At 44.3% G+C, this 16,418-nt stretch overlaps 1 protein-coding gene across 1 annotated transcript in view; it reads right to left on the reverse strand.

The window, feature by feature from the left end:
- The window catches only part of PAQR8 (progestin and adipoQ receptor family member 8), a 38,062-nt gene extending 25,002 nt beyond the window's left edge, over positions 1-13,060 (reverse strand). The window contains exon 1 of the mRNA XM_079934691.1: positions 12,676-13,060. The gene's annotated coding sequence lies outside the window, so the exon portion shown is untranslated. The remainder of the gene's footprint in view (positions 1-12,675) is intronic.
- Positions 13,061-16,418: the final 3,358 nt, after the last annotated feature.

Below are 16,418 nucleotides of genomic sequence, written 5' to 3' on the forward strand. Positions count from 1 at the left end.
CCTAAAGGACAGGCTTTGGGCTCCCATTTCCTTTATATTCCCCCTGGGCATTAAACATTCTGGTTCTCCATAAAAAGGATGACTTTAATTAGTCTTACTGACTCACCAACCAAATTACAAACCCAATCTACAAACCCACTATGGGTTGGAAAGGAAGAGTCACGACCTCCAATTCCTCCGTGAACCATCAATGTTTAAAACATTTTCCCCATCATCTGCTTTCCAGAAAGGGTTTAGCATGCCTGAGTGGTGACACATCCCCCTTTAATCTGATTCTTGGTGAAAGAGGAGAGAGCTGGCCCCTTGCTGTTAGGGACCCAATGTGACCACAGGCAGAAAGGCTCAAGAGATTTTAGTGTGGGAAGGGCTTTAAAGACCACTTACTTAGGAAAGGGCACAGAGGTGTCAACCCTAGGCCACACTCTTGGTAACTGGCTTCCTGGGGTCCCGCACTGAGAGGCATTCAGGCCCTGGCGAGCTCCAGAGAAGATGCTGTGATCGATGTACAAGTCTGCCACTGCTCCTGGGGGACACCAGGCTCAGAAGGGGGCCGTGGCACAAAGCCATGTATTTGCCATCCCTGAGCTGACTCTATGATGAAGAGCTAGCAACTCACAGTCTACTATTTTCCTTAGTTTTCAAAAAGTAGAAGTCCCAGCAATCATAAAAAATTATTTCAGGGACCTCCCTGGTGGTCCAGTGGGTAAAACTCTGTGCTCCCAATGCGGGGCCCAGGTTTGATCCCTGGTCGGGAAACTAGATCCCACATGCATGCTCCAACTAAGATACCCGCATGCTGCAACTAAGAAGTCCACATGCCACAACTTTAAAAAAAAAAAAAAAGATCCCACGTGTCACAACTAAGACCTGGTGCAGCCAAAATAAATAAATAAATAAATAAATAAATAATTTTGAAGATTGGCAACAGCAAAGGTTTAAGGAAAACAGATGTTCCCTGAAAAAGACACAGGCTGAGGTCCTCACGGACCCAGAAATTGTTACCGTCTGATAAAGTGGTCTCATGGTGTTCCCAGAGAGAGTCAAAGGTGGAATTTCTAGGCTCGTCCTCACCTGCACCCTGACAAGGACCACCATTTAGTGCTTCACAGGAGAGAGGATTAAGAAGGGCTGGGTAGTCCTCCAGTGATTACATGGCTTCTGTGATTGGACTTCATGGGGAAGGGGGTAAGAAAAGAAACTGAGGTTTGAGAATCACTTAAAAGTCAGCGATTCCCAAAGCCAAAGGAAAAGTATTAAACAGAAAAGTCAGTGTGATGCTTGTTTTGATAGGAAAAAATGGAGAATCAATTTCTTGAACTTGAACTAGCAAAGCTCCTTGATCAGCCAATCAATAGTATTCATGTGTTTTCTGCTCTGTTCTTAACCCTGATGGGCCAAAAGGGTAGCCACAAGGCAAATGACACGGTTCCTTTCCCCACCAGCTTATATAATCCCCACCCTGAGGTGGGCTTGGATGCCTGAGGCCAGGGCAGATCTCTGGAGAGACAGGTGGCCTCCCAACATCTACTCTGTGTTGTCAGCCAACCGCTCCCAGGTGAGGGGAACGTTTTTTGGCAGCAACCGTAGTACACAGCAGGCAAGATACCTTAAGGAAAGGCCAGGGAGAGGAGGCAGACATGTGATTCTGGAGACAAATAAACACAATTAGCTGTGCTAGAAACGAACTGAAAAGACTCAGTGGGAAGACTATGATTCCTTCTGCCAAGAGAGAAAACCAGATGAAAATTCATTTTAAAAGAAACCTTTTACTTCCCTTGGCAGCCAGAGCACGACAGTCATATTCTCTGTGAAGTCCTTTTCATTGTGGGTTTCTCCACCCTTTCAAACACTAGCACGATAAGGGTTTGACTGCTTTGTCAGATTTGCTGCCCAAAGAGGATCCATTAATATTTCAGGCCAGTCCTTTCATTCCTTGAGATGACAAGTCTAAGACTTTCACAGCCATTCTAACCCTGTGAACCTAAATATACCCTGCTTGCAGCAATGACTGGGTGGTTGAATTCACAGAAATCAATAGTGTTGTCCCTGGGAGTTTATTTTCCTGCTTCCAGGATCCAATTCCACAGTGTAGGATTAGCTAGAGCAGAGGGGTCTAATGGCTACCTTAACACAGTGTGGTGGTTAACAGGACAGGCTTTGGAGTTAGGCAACTTGGGTTTGAATCCTGACTCTGCCTTGGATGACCTCGGGCAAATAATTTAACCTCCTTGTGTCTCACTGTCTTTACCTATAAAATAAGGATAGAGTGGTACCTAATAGGGTTGTTGTCATGTTTAAAGAATTATGATAAAAGAGCCCTCATCTTTTAGAAATGCATTCTGAAATGCTCCCAAATCATGAAATGGTGGCTTGGGTTTGCTTCAAAATCATTTGGAGGTAAGGTGTATGTAGAGAAGTTGGCCATGAGTTGGTAATTGCTGAAGTTGGGGATGGGCACATGGAGGTGTATTCTACTATTCTGTGCACCTCTGTCTGTCTGAAATATTCTATAATAGAAAGTTTAAGAGAGAGAGAAGATAATACAGGTAAAACTGCTAGCACACAACATGTGCTCAACTAATGCAATCTGTCCTAGATCAGAGAGGGTCTTGAAGCTGTCATTTCTACGTTCAAAAGGAACCAGGATCACAGCTTGCCTCTCTAGAGACATGAGTTGGCTCTGGGGCCAGCAAGATGGGGGGTCAGGGGGTTGCAACTGAGAACTTCACTGTCACTCTAGGCCATCCATTATTGCCCAATCTTTTCATCATCAAACCTGTTTTTTTTTTTTGTTTTTTTTTTTTGGCCAAACTGTGAGGCATGTAGGATCTTAGTTCCCTGACCAGAGATCAAACCTGTGCCCCAGCAGTGGAAGCGCAGGGTCTTAAGACTGGACCACCAGGGAAGTCCCATGAAACCTGTTTTAAAGTGATTATTATAAGTTCTCCATGCTTTGAAAGTTTTCTAAATCAACAACATCCATTAAATGATTCATCACCCTGTATCTTTCAGCCAGATACACCTAATCACAGGCCAGAGTTTAGATGAGCTGGCAGGTGGCTCCAAATGAAGCTACTATCACCGCAGCCTAAAGCAAAGGACTTTCAAGTTTTAATGGTCTGTGCAGCTGTTTGACACACATATACAGTATGTGGTTTTGTAGGCATATGAAATCATGAAGACGGGCTCAACGCACTACCCCCAGCCCCTGCCCCCCTGAGCCTATGCTTTCAATAGGTTCAGGGAACCACATATATAAATTTAGTAACTCCGAGCTTCCGGAATCCCTTAAATAGGGTGATGAGCTGGGCGGACAGGAAATCCCACCCTGGACCCATTCCAGGTTACAGATGCATTGTAAGGGAGCCCTTTATTAAACCCAAACTCATCTGCCCCAGGCCCTCTCAGAAGTGAGGAATCTGTAACCAGCTCTGATACTTACTAACTGTAGTGGCCTTGAGCAAGCCACTTCATTTCTTTTTCTCATTGGTAAACTGGGATCTCTCTCTCCTAACTTGTTTCGGGGAGTAGAGATAAGGTTAAAAAAAAAAAAGCGCATTGCACAATGCCTGACACACAGGAATTGTTCAATACACAGTAGGTATTTTATGTTTCTGTATGCCTTCATGCACACGTGGGTGTATTATCATTACCCCCTTTGGAATTAGGTCAATATATCTAGACACAATGGTCCTCCAGGCCATAAGACATATCACAGCCACATAATTATAAATAGTTTTTTTTTTCTTTCATGGGACAAAATTGTGCACGTACTTCATGAATTAACCTGAACCTCTTTGCCACAATGAGATTTGATGAACCAGTTTCTACCTGCCTGAAATGCTGCCCAGTTTCAATGAAATTCTTGGTGCTTTACCTGAACCTGTCTGTTTGGGTGACATTCTACCACTGCAGCCAATTCCAACCAAGCATTAGCCCATGCATGAAACTGACTAATGCTACTTTATGAAGTGCTCAGGCTTCCTGGCAACTCAAGAGAACAATATTGATGCCCTTATCTTGCTTAAGTGCAGGAATAGAAAAGCTAAGATGAGACTCCTGGAATGAATTCTTTGGACGGAGTGAAATACACCAGGGAGAATATAAATTTCCTAATTCAAGAGCCACTACACTCATCACTGATTTCACATCCTCCTCCTTTTTCTCCCGTATTTTATACAACCAATTTGAGTCTAAAAGGAAAATGAGAAGATAGTTTTCACCAACAAAGTTTCATTTCTCACAAAAGTACGATCTACAGGCAATATTCAGCAGAGTATGTGTATTTTCATTCCATCTTCAAGTGGTTTGGGTAAGGGTAGCCCTTCTCCAGTTTCTAGACTGTAGACTTATCTTGAACCTCTTGGGAAATTCTCTCAGACTCCAAAGAGCAGGTGCAAGAATAGGGCAAATACATAGTTTCAAGCTACTGGTGAAAAGCAACAAATTATCTATTCCTTAAGAATTGAGGGTTTTTTTTTCTTCTTTGCTTTTCTTAATCTTGGACTACATCACCCTAAGATGCCCTTAATGCTAGTGTCTCAAGACCAACAAAAACCTCTTAAATCAATAACCCTAGCTCTGATCTCCTTTAGGTTCTTACAGTCCCAGGAACCAGCTCAGCCTGGAAAGGGGGGAGAGCTCGGTTCTTCTCTGGGTGTGTTCGTCTCGAAATCTTGAAGTCTCCCATTACCTCTATCATAGACTAACATTTATTATAATTATTATTAATTCACTCATTCAACAAGCCCTGCTCTGCTATAGTATGGAGTCTTCGTCACATAAGACAACAGGGTCAGTTTATTAGCAATCTAGATGGCTTGGAGCTTGTACCCTTCCAGACACGCTGAGGATGAAAGACTTCCCTAAGCTCCAGGCTTTACTCAACCTGATTGTCCAACCCAGGTGACTTCCAGCAGAGGGCGGTTCCCCACCTTTGGGGAAGTGGGGTTCTGAATGTCATGTGGGATAACATGAGGTCTTTTTTTTCTTTTTTAATTAATTATTTTTTAAACATCTTTATTGGAGTATAATTGCTTTACAATGGTGTGTTAGCTTCTGCTTTATAACAAAGTGAATCAGCTATACATGTACATATATCCCCATAACATGAGGTCTTATTCTTCCACTCTAAGCACCTGAGTACAGCCAACCAGCACCTTCTACTTACACATGGCCTGAGCTTCACTTCAGCTCTGTGCACAGGTATGAAAAAGCCTTGAGGAATCCTTTCCCCACCTACCTCTGAAGCAAAACATCCTCCCTACAACTCAACTCCAAACTGTCACCTCTGTAGGGGCAGGGACTGCATTTGGGTTCAACATTCCATCTTTACCCCGTGTTCAGCATAGACCCTGGCCCTGGTAAGCCCTTAATACTGATGAATGAATGAACAAACAAACGAATGAACGAACAAGATATCCTTTGCTTCTCAGACCACTTCCCAGAAGTCCATCAAATCTCACTCCACAGGGTCACTGTTCAGGTTCCTTCTCAGCCAGGACTACCCAGGCCACACATAAGGTTGGCACTCCTAACCCCCAGGTTGCTCAAGGGTCAACTGTACATTTCCTGACATCAGTAGATGTTCAGTCAATAGTTATTATTTTGATGTATTATTTGAAGTTGCATCAAGTTCATGCTCCATCTACATCAGAAGAGACAGAAAGGTGTGGTGGATGGAGCCCTGTAGCAGTAATCGGAAGCTACTCAACCTGGGTTTGAGTCCCTGTTTTTGCCCTTTTCTCACTGTGACTTTGACAAATTTCTTACCATCTCCAGCCCCAAGTTTCCTTCATCTGTTAAAAAAAAAAAAAAAAATCAATATGGTATCTGCCTTCCATGCCTCACAGGGTGGTTGCAAAAGTTGTATCTGACAAGGTATATAAAAGCACTTTGAAAACTGTCCAGCAGGGCTTCCCTGGTGGCGCAGTGGTTGAGAATCCATTTGCCAATGCAGCAGTCACGCGTTAGAGCCCTGGTCTGGGAAGATCCCACATGCCACGGAGCAACTAAGTCCATGTGCCACAACTACTGAGCCTGCGCTCTGAAGCCTGCGAGCCACGACTACTGAGGCCACGTGCCACAACTACTGAGGCCCACACGCCTAGAGCTGGTGCTCCAAAACAAGTGAAGCCACGGGAATAAGAAGCTCGCACACCGCAACGAAGAAGCCCCCGCTAGCTGAAACTAGAGAAAGCCCGCATGCAGCAACAAAGACTCAACACAGCCAAAGATAAATAAATAAATAAATTTATAGAAAAAGAAAAATGAAACCTGACTTGGTTCTGTACACAATGGGTTCAAAAGCCAAAGCTGTCTATTTAAAGCATAGTCCCTGGATTTACCAACCAGACATAATACTAAGAGTTACCATTTACGGGGCACCTCTGTGAGCTAAGTACTTTATATACACCATCTCACCTATTCCACAATAGCACTTCAGACTTGCATTTTATAGACACTCAGGTTAAGGAACTCACTCAGGGTTGTTCCAGGATGCTAACCCAGGTTGGCCCCCACTCCAGGTCCCTTGCTCTAGTCTAGGGTCTCTCAGCGCTACTGACATTTGGGGCTGGAAAAGTCTTTGTTGTAAGGGGATGTCCTGTGCATTATACTATACCTAGCAGAATCTCTGGCCTCTACCCATTAGATGTCAATAACATCTCTCCTCTTCCCAGCTGTGAAAATCAAAAACATCTCCAGACATTGCCAAATGTCCTGGTGGGTTGGGGGGCGGGAGGATGCAAAAACACAGCCACTGCTCTTTATTAAGAACCACTGCTCTAGTCTAAACCACGCTGCTGTATTGTTTTCTGGGTGTAAACCACCATTCAGAAGAGAGATAGAGCAAGGGCCAAACACCGCTATGGAGGTGATAATCAGAACACTCTGGGAAAGTATGGAACAACAATAATAGCCCCCTATCCTATGGTTATACAGTGATCCCTCAGTATCTGTGGGGGATTGGTTCCAGGACCCTCCTCAGATACCAAAATCTGTGGATGCTCAAGTCCATTATACACAATGGCATAGTATTTGCATGTAACCAACCCACATTCTCCCATATACTTTAAAACATCTCTAGATTACTTATAACACCTAATACAATGTAAATGTTATGAAAATAATTGTAAATACAATGTAGATGCTATGTAAAGTAAATGCTACATAAGTAGTTGCCTGCGCATGGCATATTCAAGTTTTGTTTTTTGGAATTTTCTGGAATTATTTTCCTAAATATTTTCCGATGTTTATTTCAATTCACAGTTTAAGGCAAGACAAGAAAATTTTAAACATGAAATTTTTCTCTGCCCTTTGGCCTCCTCCCTCCCCTTTACCGTGCATTGTGCATCTGCATTATGCATTAACTAGACTCCCCAGTGGCAGAAACACCTGTTCAAACATAAAGATCAATTGTTCTTCTGACTGCCACCTAACTCTTTAGAAGATAACATTCCTTTGTCAATCCTTAAGGGGTCATAATAACACACCCTCACCTTATACCTGCAGACATCTTTGGGGAGCTTTATGTACAATACCAAGATATCATTTCCCTTAAAGACAGCAATTAATGCAGAACAGACTGCTGAGATGACCTGGGGAGATACTGGGCCACACCTAATGAAAGCTCTTCACTTAAATACTTATGACCTTGTTAATGTTACTAGCTATATTACTTGTATTCTGCCTATTGTACAGGATTATTGCTTCTTGCATGACCAAATGTGTGACTGAGCCTCCAACAAAATTAATGATGATTAGTCAACTTGAAACGACTGATCAAAGATATAGTTCTACAAAATCAATGATTATAATAGTGTAACTCTAGATGTGGGAAGAAGCAACAAGAGGGAACCATTTCCTGGACTATAACGGAATGTAAGACAGGTGATCCAGAGGCTTTTGGCCACTGGTAACAGGGCCTAGTCCAGTAATAGCACACTGAGTGGCTTATCAACCAAATCCTCGCCTGACCTGGGAATGAGCATTCCTAGAGCTGTGGGACAAAGTGCTCACGAAATGCCTCCTAAGCCTTGATCAAAATTAAGACTAAAAGGGAAGGGAGTGTAAGACGAAGAATGCTGCCCACTGTCCATTTCTACAAGGATCAAGTCATTGGCCACTGCAGTCGCTGACCTATGCAGAACACCCTGAAAGGAATTCAGGGCGAAGGTCAGGATGAAGCCTCTTGTGCTGCGGGAAAACTGACAGAACCGGCCCTCAGGTAGTTAGATATTTTCAGGAGAAAATTTTATGAATCCAGTGTTTTGCATCTTCCCATACTTAGAGGAGCACTAAAACCATTAACTAAGGTACCTGTTCCTCGCAAATAGCAGTCACCTCTACCAAGATGCGTGCTTGGTTGCACGTACCCCCTTCTCCAAAATCACACCTATACTGGCCTCCCCCTTTACCTCTTTGGAACAGTCCTCAGAGCTCTCTAAGAGACTGTCCCCTGGGTTATAATCCTCAGGTTGGCTCAAATAAAGATTTTCCATTTCTTTCTCAGATTGACTATGGATTAATTTTTTTTAACATCTTTATTGGAATATAATTGCTTTATAATGGTGTGTTACTTTCTGCTTTATAACAAAGTGAATCAGCTACACATATACATATATCCCCGACTATGGATTAATTTTTTTGACATTTCCATCCACAGTTGGTTGAATCTGAGGATGCAGAGCGCCCCCCCGCATCCAGCCCCCACAGGGAAGGCAGACTGTGTATCACTTTACAATTCACTAAATACTTTTAGAGCCCTTATCTCCTTTTATGGCATGTGAGTGCATAGCAGGATCTAATCCACGTCAAAAAATATGAACACTATTGAGAGATCTATATATTTAACCTTCTCCAAGAAATTGAGGGAAAAGAACATGCAGTGAAATCCATATTAATCCTTAGCCCTATAAGCCATTAGGAGAAAAAATACTCTTGCTAATGCATTGTCCTAAGAGAGCACATTATGTGAACTTCTGGAGGAAGAAATCTGTTTCTTATACCTCTGTCTCCTGAACAAACTTTGCTGAAATGCAGAGAACTCTCACTAAATGTCGAACATTCCATGAAACCTCTATTTCATAGTAACCCCGAACCATTGGATTAAAAATTATGATAAAATTATTTGTATGCAAGTATTTTTAATAAAATTCATAAATCTGCAAAAGATTAAAGTCGATATTTATGGAAGAGCTGAGAACATAGTGCCAGGTTCTTCCTCCCTATCATTTAAAAAAAGCAGAACAAAACTCCAGTTTAACTGAAACAAACGTTCCCCAGAATCATCCCTTTCAATATATGCCAAGAAAACTATAGCTACGTCGTTAGAATAATATTTTATTGGATCAAGGGAAAAAATTATAGGAGAAGCTTTTAAACAATTTTCCTTCAGCTTTTGATCAAACTCTTATACCTAACACACAATCAAAACAGGACTGTTCGTTTTTTAAAATATCAGAATTCAAAATAAAGTAGCTAGCTCTGGTTGCAGTAAAGGTGACTGTTTAAAAACTCCTGAGAGGCTAGGAGAGTAAAAACCAGGTGTTCTCATTGACATGTTGATTTGCAAAGCCCAGCCAAAGGGAATGTCATTACTTGGAAATGATAAATTTCTACATGGCTTAAAAGGAATTTTAATACATAACTATCAATAAGCACTATTAATAACACAAAGAGCAAGACTTTATGTATGGGGCACTGATCTCAGGGCTCTATATGCATAATCTTATTTCATCTTCATCACAGTCCCATGAGATACCTACTCACTATATCTTCATTTTAGGGTAGAAAAACTGAGGCCAAAAGAGATGAATAACTTGTCCAAGATCACAGCTAAATCAAGATTCAAGCCATGGCTATATGAAGCTTTGGGTTAACAACCTGAAAAAAAATTGGGAATTTATGGAACCAATGGAAGAAAAAGGATATGTTAATTTTTCACGCTGTGTGCTATGGAATCACAAAACTGAAATGGATTTTCAGAAATCATTCTCTTCCGCTTGATTCTATATAGATTCTTTCACATAAAAACTCAGGTACCAGGCATTAATGACCCATGGGGTAAGTGACTTTCTGACTACATTTTTTTCTGAAAAAACAAGTCTTTTGTTCATCTTGCTTTCTGTAAAAATGCAAAGGGATGGAAACTGCCTGGTAAAGAGTACATGGAAGGGGAAAAGAAAGGCTTATTTTCTCCAGCCCAATAAGCCATAAGGTATAGCAAGGTACTATAGGGCCAGTTTTTTACACACACGCCAGAGCACGAACATCCAAATGAAGGTTGCATTTCACAGCAACTACTTTACAATCCTAAATACATACATATACTCTTTACTGGATGACCCCTGTAGACCTGCTAGTCCTTCAAGAAGACTTTCATTACCTTAATGGACATACTTCCTATTACAACCTCGATTCTCCACCACAGATGGCTCCACACAGTGCTTGGCTGTTTCCCAGCTTCAGAAGGTTTGCCATCACAGAGGCAATTCAGTCACCGTGTTGCCAGCTCTGAAGGCAACTCCAAAGCAGGAGCTCCAAAATTATTCTCAGCAATGACAGCATCACTAGAATTAGTACACAGCTGGCCAAGCCGAGGCTTCTGAAGGGGAGAAACATGCATTTATTTGAATGTATAAATACTGGCGTATTTATCCTAACATTTGGATAAAGAATTGGAAGAATCAGCTAGCTCTACGTCCAAGTGGATAAATATGCTAACGCAATAATAATAATGCAGATTTTGGTTCAAGGTTCTGACCACCCCCTGGTGAAAATAAAAGAAAAGCTTCTCCTGAAATGATACCTGTGAAATGAATAGATCACTCTTCCACTAACTTGCATAATTACTGAAGAGCTTTCCTTTTCATGAAGGGGGGAAAAAAAAAGGGCCCAACATATGCTAGTTGCCAAAAATCTTTGGTCCTCCCAGGAAGCTCAAATCTCAGTGTACATCAGAAGATGGACCTATATCTAGGGCAGAAAAGAAAGGGAGTGGGAGGCATCTCTCACCCACTGCCCCTTAAAGCCTAGGAACCTTCTAAGGGAGAAATCCACTTAACAGGATTCCCAGGGCCCTGGGTCTTCCAGAATTAGCTGTTATATCAAATAATTAAACTAATTACAACACATAATTAACCATACAGGATATGTTAATATGTCGATATTATTAAACTAATTAAAGGGAGCCAGGCACCCAAGACAAACAACAGAAAAAAACAAACCAGACAGGGTACGGGTCGTTTGTTTATCTTCAGAAAGACTCTAGAATGTCCATCCACTGAGGTCCTAAGCCGCCTAGTGCCCTGCCGGGTGACTTGTTCAAGGGTGTAGCAGCTCCGGGGTGGGTATAGGCTGTGCACATCCTAAGAAGGCAGTCAAGGGCAGTCCACCTTCCATGCAGGTAACTCCTATTAACTCCAGTAAAGGGAGCCCTCGCCAAAAGAAACAATCCAACACTGTACAGCACTCCTCGTGTTTACTCGGCTGTGGAATGCAACGCATTTGTGGGCGGTTCGGGTGTGCATGTGTGCATGCGAGCGCCTTCCTGATTTTCTTCCAGTTTTTACTCAGAAACTGCCTCTCAAGAGTACAGGAGAGGGGGCAGCAAGTAGCACATGTGCGTCTGAAAATTACACACACACACGTAGAGCTTACCTGTACATTTGAAAACTCACTCCAGAGCTGTTCTTTTAAGCCCAGACTCTTCTCATCGGATCCCTGGGCAAAATCACTTCTAACCCAGCTCAGAAATACGAGGTGCAACCAAAAGCCCGTCCGGCCCGCGGGTCTCCCTTTTGTGAGTCTGTGCCTGAGGGCCCACAGACGCACAGGGCGCTGCGGTGCCCGCGTGGGGTCAGCGAGGTTCGCCCCTCCCTGGTCCCCCCGCCCAAGGTCCCAACACTCCCCGAGCTCGCTTGGTGCGGGGTCCCAACCTGCCCCCGTCTGGGGTGGCCCGTCTTGCTCTCTCGAGTGGGTGCCCTCTCGAGATTGCCATGACCCCATTCCACCAAGGGGATTGCGTCCCCTAGGCCGAGATGTTTCCTGAGTCCCCGACGCACCCCTCAGCCCGCCACCTCGGACCTCCGCCGCGGCGTTCCGGCCCTCCAGCCCCCTATCCTCCAGAACAGAACCCCAGGCTCCCCGCACGACTCCGCTTCCCGCGCCCGCCCTCTCGGAGAAGCCCCCTCCATCTTTCCCCAGAGACGCCACTCGCCTCGCCCCACCCTACGCTTTCCGGGGCTCCCCTCCCGCCCCGCCCGCCTCGGGCTTCCTCTCTCCGCACTCCCTTCCCGGGTTCTGCTCCCCTCCGCCCGGAGGAGGGCGCCCCAAGAATGCCGACAGGGCACCCCTCATTCCGCAACCCTCCGGACCTCTCCAACGTCAGGATCCTGACCGCTCAGTCCTCCAGGCTCGGGCTTCGGGACGCCCCAACTTCGCCTTCCTGACCCGCCGCCTCGCCCTCAGGGCTCCCGGACTCCCCAACCCCGGGGCACTGACTCCCCGCCCCCGGGCTCGGGTTTCTCCACATTGCGACGCTCCTCCGGGCTGGGGTCTGGGGCTCCCCAACGTCGCGAGCCTGACATCCCCCAGCTTGCGCCCGGGGTCTCCCCACAGCCCGGTCCTGACGCGCCTCCCGCCCCGCTCCGCGCCGCCCGCCCCGGGACTCACCGGCAGCGGCGGCCGAGCCCGTGCACTCAGCCCAGTCCGCACTCCCGGCCCGGGGTCCCGGCTCTCAGCTTCCTGCAGGCTGCAGAGTCTGAGGCCAGCGCTTCTCAGTGGAGCAGCAGGGAAGAGGGGACCGCGGGGGGCGGGCTCCGCCCGGCTCCGCCCCTTCCCGACCCGGGGGCGGGATGCGCAGACCCGCGCGCCCACGGCCGCCGCGGGTGCAGCCGGCGAGGAAGTTGACTTACGCCTCTTCCTTCCAGTCCGGTGTTAGGTCCGCGCAGCCCCCTTAAAGGCCCAAGGGGACGGGAGAAAAAGAGACTAGGCTACCGCTGTGCTGTTCTTTCCAAGACCCATCCCAGGGGGGCACTGCCGAAGTCTTTCGGGAGAGGGAACAAACAACAAACTTCATCTTTTATCTTAAGACTGAATTCAATCTACTCTCACCACCCGAATCTGCACATTAAGGGTCATTCTGCCTATGAAATCATGTTTTGACACACCCAGGAGGGCTCTTGCAGACACACTTTCACACCCCTGAGATACACCCTCGAAGGACTTATGCACCACAGGAACACACCTCTTATACCGACATTCTAGCACCCACTTCTATACTCCTGTCTCTTCTAGCGGGTACCGATAACAGTGACCTACTTAAACACGGGGGGCAGGGGTGGTCAGGAGAGGAAATTCCACATTTGGTCCCAGACTTGTCCTCCCCACCCACAATGCTGTCCATATTTTACCATAAGAAAAATACACTTAAGATATAGGAGCATCGGTACATCCCTGGCGGTCCAGGAGTTCAAGACTCCGCACTCCACTGCAGGGCGCTCGGGTTTGATCCCCGGTGGGGGAATTAAGATCCTGCATGCTGCGCCACGTCAATTAACATATCAAATTGGCTTTTCTGTTAAAAAAGCAGTCTTCATTATCCGGAAAAAAAGAGAGGCCCATCAGATCCTGGGAGGATGGTCCACACCAGCGCTGTTCTAAGAGATTCATTTAATTCATTTCATGACTCTGCTGAGACAGGCAGGCCCGACTCTTGTCTGTTGAAACCTGGCACTTTTCCATTATATACTGTATGAAATCACTTATATGTGGAATCTAAAAAATAATACAAACAAATGTATATGCGAAACAGAAACAGACTCACAGGTATAGAAAACAAACTTGTTACTGAAGAGGAGGGGCAAGATAGGCCTATGGGATTAAGAGATTCAAACTACTGTGTATAAAATAGATAAGCAACGAGCATATACAGTATAGCACAAGGAATTATAGCCATTATCTTGTAATAACTTAGAATATATTCTTCAAAAATACTGAATCACTATGCTGTACACCTGAAATTAATGTAATATTGTAAATCAACTATACTACAATTTAAAAAATTGAGATCGGGCTTCCCAGGTGGCTCAGCGGTTAAGAATCCGCCTGCCAGTGCAGGGGACACGGGTTCGGAGCCCTGGTCGTGGAAGATCCCACATGTCACGGAGCAACTAAGCCTGTGCGCCACAACTACTGAGGCCACGTGCCACAACTACTGAAGCCCACCTGCCTAGAGTCCGTGCTTCACAAGAGAAGCCACTGCATTGAGAAGCTCGCGCACCGCAAGGAAGAGTAGCCCCCGCTCGCCACAGCTAGGGAAAGCCTGCGCGCAGCAACGAAGACCCAACACAGCCAAAAATAAATAAATAAATTTTTTTAAAAAAGGTAACTATCCTTTAAAAAAATAAAAAATTGAGATCAAGCCAAAAAGTAACAACAAAAATAAAATTTGCTTTGCTAAATACACATAACAAAATTTAAAACATTTTAATTGTGGTAAAATATGCATAATATAAAATTAACCACCTTAACCATTAAAAAAAATATACAGTTCAGTAGTGTTAAGTACTTTCATATCCTTCATGCCTTTTAAAACTACTTGGATCTCATACTGGCCCCTTTCATTTCCTACTCTGAGATGATGGCCCACTTTGGTAACTCTGGAAAAAAGAGTGACCTTATTATTATTTTTGAGTCATTATAAGAGGCTCTTGGATCTTTCATAAAAGAGATGACATAAAATTCATATTTTAAGCCAAGAAAACTTTAAGCATAAACCTTTTTCTCTGTCCTTTGGCCTCCTCCCTCCCCTCTACCATTCATTGTGCATCTGCATTCTGCATTAGCTAGACTCCCCAATGGCAGAAATACCTGCTCAACCATAAATGCCAGTTGTTCTTTGGATGCCAGCCATGTAACTCCTTAGAAGATAACATTCCTTTGTCAATCCTTAAGGGGTCACAGTGACCCACCACTCACCTTGTACCTGCAGATGTCTTTAGTGAACTTTACATACAATAACAATATGTCATTTCCCTTAAAGACAGCTATTGATGCAGAGCAGACTGGCAGACTGGTCAGATGACCTGGGGGGATACTGAGCCACACCTAATGGAAGCTCTTCACTTAAATACTTATGACCTTGTTAATGCTACTAGCTATATTACTTGTATTCTGCCTATTGTACAGGATTATTGTTTCTTGCATTATCAAATGTGTGACTGAGCCTCCAATAAAATTAATAATGATTAGTCGACTTGAAACAATTGATCAAAGATATAGTTCTACAAAATCAATGATTATAATAGTGTAACTCTAGATGTGGGAAGAAGCAACAAGAGGGAACCATTTCCTGGACCATAACGGAATGTAAGACAGGTGATCCAGAGGCTTTTGGCCACTGGTAACAGGGCCTAGTCCAGTAATAGCACACTGAGTGGCTTATCAACCAAATCCTCGCCTGACCTGGGAATGAGCATTCCTAGAGCTGTGGGACAAAGTGCTCACGAAATGCCTCCTAAACCTTGGTCAAAATTAAGACTAAAAGAGAAGGGAGTGTAAGACGAAGAATGCTGCCCACCGTCCATTTCTACAAGGATCAAGTCATTGGCCACTGCAGTCGCTGACCTATGCAGAACACCCTGAAAGGAATTCAGGGCGAAGGTCAGGATGAAGCCTCTTGTGCTGAGGGAAAACTGACAGAACCGGCCCTCAGGTAGTTAGATATTTTCAGGAGAAAATTTTATGAATCCAGTGTTTTGCATCTTCCCATACTTAGAGGAGCACTAAAACCATTAACTAAGGTACCTGTTCCTCGCAAATAGCAGTCACCTCTACCAAGATGCGTGCTTGGTTGCACGTACCCCCTTCTCCAAAATCAAACCTATACTGGCCTCCCCTTTTACTTCTTCAGAACAGTCCTCAGAGCTCTCTGAGAGACTGTCCCCTGGGTTATAATCCTCAGGTTGGGTCAAATAAAATTTTCCATTTCTTTTTTAGATTAATTATTGCTTAATTTTTTTTTAATCCACAAAAGACAGAATAGTCTCTAGTATATAGAAATTCATAGGTAATGTCCCTCCATGCAACACTCTCATATGGCAACAAAATTTTGACTTGTGGTTTTTCAAAAGCTGGAAAGAGGCCAGATCTTGGATTGCAGTGTTTCCTCTAAAATAAAAATGCTAAACTCTTACTGCAATCCACATTCTATCAGACACAGTGCCCTTTCAGACTGCTCTTGAAAGCCACAGAACAGGCATATGCAACATGATTAAAAAATAAATATGCAAGACTAAGGGGCTATTTTTGTCCCAAGCTCTAAGGAATTAATTTGGTCCATTTTATACTGTGTACATACCACACTGACAGTGTTTTTCTGTCATTTCTACTGTGTGTTTATATAGAATTGCTTT

The sequence above is a fragment of the Stenella coeruleoalba genome (genome assembly GCF_951394435.1).
Source record: "Stenella coeruleoalba genome assembly, chromosome: 10".
Lineage (NCBI taxonomy): Eukaryota > Metazoa > Chordata > Mammalia > Artiodactyla > Delphinidae > Stenella > Stenella coeruleoalba.